This window comes from Heteronotia binoei, chromosome 2, assembly GCF_032191835.1.
Source record: "Heteronotia binoei isolate CCM8104 ecotype False Entrance Well chromosome 2, APGP_CSIRO_Hbin_v1, whole genome shotgun sequence".
NCBI classification, from domain to species: domain Eukaryota; kingdom Metazoa; phylum Chordata; class Lepidosauria; order Squamata; family Gekkonidae; genus Heteronotia; species Heteronotia binoei.
In genome coordinates this window covers 26,427,613-26,432,891 of record NC_083224.1, presented here as the reverse complement: position 1 = coordinate 26,432,891, position 5,279 = coordinate 26,427,613, and the positions used below count along the sequence as shown (strand labels likewise).

At 46.0% G+C, this 5,279-nt stretch overlaps 1 pseudogene; it reads right to left on the bottom strand.

Moving 5' to 3' along the window:
- Positions 1-2,083: 2,083 nt before the first annotated feature.
- Positions 2,084-2,342, bottom strand: LOC132567277 (small nuclear ribonucleoprotein G-like; annotated as a pseudogene).
- Between the last annotated feature and the right edge of the window lie 2,937 nt (positions 2,343-5,279).

Genomic DNA, 5,279 nt, shown 5'->3' with positions numbered 1-5,279 from the left:
AAGAGAGGCAAAGCAGGTGAGAGCAAAGGAGAGTTCTTGAAGCTCTGTGTCATCAAATTAAAGTCACCTCTTAGGTTATGTCATCTTGCCAGCAGCACATTCGGAATCCAAACATACAGGCAGGGAGATCAAAGAAGAAAATGCTTCCTTGGAAAGAACCTTTCATTATCTCACCAACCAGCAGGGATTGCTTGGTGTTGCATCAGCTTTGTTTAATGGAACATTCATGAACACACATGTTGCTGCCTTATACTCAGCCCCACACTTGGTCCATCAAAGTCAGTATTGTCTATTCAGACTGGCAGCAGCTCTCCAAAGTTTCAGGCAGAAATCTTTCACTTCACCTACTACCTGGAGATAACAGAGATTGAACCTCAGACCTTCTGCACGTCAAGCCGGATGCGCTACCACTGAGCCGGAGCCTCCCCCCTGAGGAGAGGATACAATCATCACACCTCTTTATAATGAATTGTGCTTCTCTGGTGAAGCTTTTGCTTATGATATCCTCTGGAAATTCTGACTTCCTCTTCTGTTAGGGCTTGATCTTTTTCAGTCAGTCATAAAGCTAAGGTTTCTTCCATAAGAACATCAAGGGAATACCGCTGGAGCAGACCACTGGTCTATCCAGGGCCGGCCCAAGCCGTTCTGGCACCCAAGGCAGCACAGCTCAGCGCCTGCCCCTGAATCCCTGGGCTTGCCACTTACTCATGAGTAGACTCGTGCCAGCACCTACTCATGAGCAGATCTGCAAATCAGTGAGGAATAGGAAGGACAGGCAAGCGGAGGACAGGGAGGAGGTGGGATGGGCAGGAGGATGAAGAGAATCAGTGGGGTGGAGGCGGGGCAGGCAAGCAGAAGATGCAAGGCAGGTGAGCAGAGGACAAGAAGAGGCAAGCAAGGAGGAGGGGAATGGGCGGTTGGGTGGAGGAGGAGACAAAGTAGCGTTTTGTCTATGGCATGGGGAGGAGGGAGGGCCAAATTCGGCACCCACACCCTGCCGGTGCCCTAGGCAACCTCCTAGTTTGCCTAGTGGAAGGGCCAGCCGTGGCTCAATCTCATCCAGCATCCTGTCTCACACAGTGGCCTACCAATTACTCTGGAAGGTCAACAACAATACATAGAGGCCATGGCCTTCCCCTGATGTTGCCTCCTGGTGCAACATCACCAGAGGTTTACTGTCTCTGAAGCAGAAGTTCCTTTCAGTCATCAAAACTTTATGCAGAGGCACTCATAGCAACAATGGAGTTTCTGCATGATGGACAGTATTCCCCATGGTATCTCCTCACATGTGCCTTTCTTTTAAATAATAATAGCAAGTTTATTTATTTAGGAAATTTTTATCCTGTCACTCCAGAATTCTACCTTGGGCAGGTTGTCACTGACTGATAATATCATGAATCACCATAAATTATCATTATAAACACAAAACTTAAGCATTAAAACATTCCTATCATGTTAAGACCTCTTGGACCTCCTGATGGCACCTAATTTTTTTTGGCCACTGTGTGACACAGGCCATTGGCCTGATCCAACATGTCTTCTCTTCTGTTCCTACATCAGGATACTGTACTAGCATTTCTAAAATGTAGTCACCAAACACTTTCTGGCCAAGGGAGGGAGTTGTGAGACTGAGGGGAAATGGCTCTGGATGTGGCACTAGATGTGGGCAGGTAGCTATAGATACTTGTACCTTCCAACCCACAACTTTTCCCAAGCCCAAGACTTTAGATATGGTCTTCTAAGAAAGATCATATCAAAGCAGGTTTTGGAAAACCTTTAGAGCATCCAGAGAAAACTCAGAAGGCTTTTCCATAAGAAGAGCCCCACTGGGCCAAATCAGTGGTCCATCTAGTCCAGCATCCCAGAAGGTCATTGGGAACATGATGATAATGATGAAAAAACCAATAATGGAGGTAGGGGAGGGGAAAAATGTCTTGTGGAACCAACCTAATTCTTCCCAGTGGTCTTCTGAAAGTGGTTTGGAGAGCAACAATCGCCTATTTTTTTTTTTCATTTTAACTTTAAAAATGGAATGTACATTTCCATTAGAATCCACATTTTTTTAAAAAAAATGCATTGCAGGTTACATTTTTAATTTACACGCTTCTAATATGATGATGCTGTTTCCTTGAATCACCACCATGCCAATGTTGTCCTGCTGTCCACATGGTACCATTCCCACACATTCATCTCTTACAAGATTCATAAATGGATCAAACCCTCTTAATATTCCTTGGACACGTCAGCCACCATGTAACTTCAATGACAACTTCTTGTCCACAAATTTCTTCAACTCCGACAGCTGTGCTTTACTCATCTGGTGGCCTCAAATGCAGGACCTGCCACCACAATTGTCTATTTTCAAGAAGAACTGCGGGGCCATCCTTTTCCAAAGGATGTTTTGTCAAAGTTGCTTCTGGGGACTGATGTGGAGAAACATAAACAGCGTCAAAAGGGGATTGGATAAACATACGGAGCAGAGTATATAGAGGGAACACTACGTCTAGGGCAGTGATCCTGTGCATTCTTTATGTTTGGAGGGCAACAGTGGGAGGGTTTCTGGAGTTCTGGCCCTGTTGGTGGACGTCCTGATAACACCTGGATTTTGGCCACTGTGTTGGGTTTTTTTGGCCACAGAGTGTTGGACTGGATGGGGCATTGGCTTGATCCAACATAGCTTCTCGTGTTTTAACCAATTTATTGATAGCATATGGTTACAGAACTTAATTTCCCTTCGTTGCTTCAATACTAACCCATATGACTTTTCAATCCCCCCTCCCTCCAATATAGACTTCCCCGAGATTATAGATTCTAATTCAATACTAAAGATACATCTGACTAATCAAAATTCGTTATATAAATATTTTCCCCCCCTTCTTGCTTCTTCGTGTTCCCCCCCCCATTATTACTAAAAAATTGTCCAATGTCTTCTTACATTCGACTCTTTCTCTATGTATTCTTTAAACTTCCTCCACTCTTTTTTAAATATCTCCAAATCATAGTCTCTTAATGTTCTAGTTAATTTATCCATTTCACTCCACGACAGAACTTTCATAGTCCAATCCCATTTATCCGGTATTTTTTCTTGCTTCCAAAGCTGCGCATACAATGTCCTAGCAGCTGATAGCAGGTACCAAATTAGAGTCCTATCTTCCTCCAACATAGCTTCTCTAATTGTCTTATATGGAGCCAAGGTCCATCAGTGGCTATAAGCCAGAAGGTACAGATGGAATGCTGTGTCTGGAGCAGTGATGCTCTGTTCTTGGTGGCTGGGGGGAGGGGGCAACAGTGGGAGGGCTTCTGGAGTTCTGATGGCACCTGGGTTTTGGCCACTTTAGTGTTGGACTGGATGGGCCTTTGGCCTGATCCAATACGGCTTCTCTTATCTTCTTATGTTCTAACACACTTTCCTAAAGTGTTTTTCATGCCTCTCACCCGAAGATGATTATATTCCAGCTGTCCTGAGTGTTATTGAAAACCAACTAATATGTGCCACCCACTTTCTTCAGGCAGGGCCACTGTTCATTGCAGAGAATTGTGAAAGACAGGATGGAGAGAGCATTGTCCGTAGCTTTGTGAATGAACGAACGGAGCACTCAACAGACGCAACAAAGCTATATTCACTTGCGGTGCTTTGGTGGCTTGAGAGATGTATTTAACATGGTGTTAAAAAAATACGTATACAATTCTTATACAAGGGTAGGAAACCTCATTTTCAAAATTGCAGGGCCACCCTTTTCTAGATTTTGTCAAGGTTGTTTCTGCAGACAGGTGAGGAGAAGCGTTATAAGACTGTAAAAGGAAAGTAATCCACTCCTGGATGTTTTTCTGCCGATATTGATGGTCTATGCTCTATTGCGTTTGTCTGTCCTGTTGCCAGCTCTGAATCCCAAGTGAAAAGGCAGGATATAAATATTCTAAAGGATCAATAATAATCCACTCACTGGAGCCACGGATAGTAAAAAGACTCTTTAGAAGGAATGAGTGTTGTGAAAACATTTGGAGAGGGGGCAAATCAAAGTATTGAAACTCTAACAATGTCTGAAGCTTCGATTCGGTTACCTTGAGGACCCCTTCCAGGTGGTCTGCATCTCTCAAATGAATGGAGAGCCAGTTCCACATCCCAAAGGATGGATAAGCCCCCTGCACTGCTTTTTTTGTAGCAGGAACTCCTTTGCATATTAGGCCACACCCCTGTTATGTAGCCAATCCTCCAAGAGTTTGCAGGGCTCTTATTACAGGGCCTACTGTAAGCTCCAGGAGGATTGGCTACATCAGGAGTGTGTGGCCTAATATGCAAAGCAGTTCCTGCTACAAAAAAGCTCTGAGCACGAGACTGTAAGACCTGAAAGCTCCCCACCACCACAACCATAGAAAGATTCCTCCATCTACCTCCCCCAAAACAACATGATTCCTCCACCCTACTCCCCCATATGGTGGCTCCACACAGAGGGAAATAGCACCAGGTGTGGATGGGAGGAAGAGGTCTGGGTCCAGCCACCCACTCCTGTGGCAGAGGGTAAGAGCAATGCATCTTGCTCTCTATAGGCTATGCACTGATGCCAGGGGTGCCTCCTAGAGCTACCACTTGCCACAGCAGAACCTAACACCACTGGCAGAGGGTGCTGGAGCTGGTTGGCACCCCTCCACTTCAGGTGTCCTAGCTAATCTCTGAGATGTGCCTCATGAGCGAGCTGGCCCTGGTGCTCATCTCATTCACTTCTCTTGCATGGGAACAAGGCAAACACTGCAGAGCATCCTGCATGTGATTGGCCTGATCCCATCAATGAAGAGCACCTCGAAAGAACCCTCTGCAGCAAGACATTGTGTTGGGTCCTGTGGTTCATGAGTACAAGGATCAGGGATCTTTCCCCTGGTCTGCTCCCCCAGCAGTGCCCTCCAGCCCTGGAACAGTCGACTCCCAGGATGGCAGGACCTGCATGAACAACAGCCATGTGGTTGGGCGGCTGCACTGAGAAGAACTCACGCCTTCCTTCCTCTTCCACAAGTGCCAGCTCTGCTGATGCTAGAAGCGAGAGGGCTATTTCTCCCTTCTTTCCTCTCCTCAATTCAGCTTCCAAGCAGGCTGTCCCAGGGTCTAAAAGAGCTGCTACAGGGAGAGGAATCCTTGACCATCAGTGCCTTCTGGTGACAGACTGCAGGATCCAGCTGACTGTGGTGACCATTTGTTTTTCAGGAAGAGCCACTGAGGCTGAAAGACCATCATTTCTTCTACAAATCAGTGTTCACTAATTATGTGCCCAGTGGTCCCTCATATG